Here is a 1,403-nt window from a genome sequence, read left to right as displayed (position 1 = left end):
GGGTTGGATCAGGATCGGGTAGTAAATTAACATATACATCTTTGACCAATGAAAATGTTATCTATGGCAGAGATGATGACAAAGAATTTGTGTTTAACTGGCTCACATCGAACACTCACAACAACCTATCTATACTTTCTATTGTGGGCATGGGTGGGATGGGTAAGACCTCTCTTGCTCAACATGTATTCATTGACCCAAGGCTTGAAGGTAAATTTGATACTAAAGTTTGGGTTAGTGTTCCACAGGAATTTGATGTTCTGAAATTATCAAGAGCAATTCTTGACACAATAACAGGTTCAACTGATCANAGTATACCANAGAATCTCAAGATCCTTTCTATCGTATTCACAGCCAACACTTCAGCTTTTCTATCTATACACTATGCCATCTATTTTTAAACACAATATCAACATTGATGATGCCCCCTCGGGAAGAATTGCTTATAAGAATTGCAAAATCAGGGGCAACAATTTGCTTTCTTTAGGGTTCTAGGTTGATGAACATGATAATGTGAATGAAATTCTGTGGAACTTACCTCAACCAAGATAGCCCTTGACGAGCACGACAACGACACCACCAGCCCCTCCAACGAAGTTCCTCAACCTCGACACCACAACCCTTGAACGCAGCAACCAACCCACAACGAACCAGCACCAGCACGCACCGTGAAGGACCTCCACCAGTGACTAACGGAGAAAATGTGAAGAAAAGGAGGGAAGAGCGTGAAGAAAGGGAGGGAAATCTGTCCAGAAGAAAATGACCCAGACGAGACCGACGAAGACGAAGTGAAAATGAAATCGGGAACAAAAACCCCAATTTGGGATATAAATCACTGAGAACGTTACCGACGGCTCAAAAGCCTTCGGTAATATGCTGTCGGTAAATCGCGTCTTTCCTGTAGTGACCTAGACACACACACAGACAAAGACATACATAAATACACAAAAATACACACGGACACATACATAGTCACACAGACATATAGAGACACAAATACACACACAAACACACACAGTCACACATACAAACACAAACATGGGTTGTCGATACTTGAATCAAATCCACTCATTAGAATGATCACCATTCCAAGGGTAAAACAATCTTGAGGCTCATTGACTCAATTAAACCAAATTTGGCTTACTCAATAAATATGGAGAGAAATGCAAACATTATAAAAGAAGGATGCAAACCTAGAGTGAGGCTTGTAAAATTTGGTTTCCAAGTTACAGTCACTGTCTACTTCAATTTTAAACTTTAAGCTCAAGAAGTTTGGCCAAGAGATGGAAGAACACCAAAGGCTCTTCCAAGACACTTGGTAAAAAGGCCTTTTACAAATAAACAGCAAAACAAAGTGGAAAACTGTTACAATGACAAAAATAAGAAAAAATTAAAACTTCGCA

The sequence above is a fragment of the Vigna radiata genome, unplaced genomic scaffold (assembly GCF_000741045.1).
Source record: "Vigna radiata var. radiata cultivar VC1973A unplaced genomic scaffold, Vradiata_ver6 scaffold_195, whole genome shotgun sequence".
In the NCBI taxonomy this organism is placed as follows: Eukaryota; Viridiplantae; Streptophyta; class Magnoliopsida; order Fabales; family Fabaceae; genus Vigna; species Vigna radiata.
Note: the sequence above shows the minus strand (reverse complement) of the source record.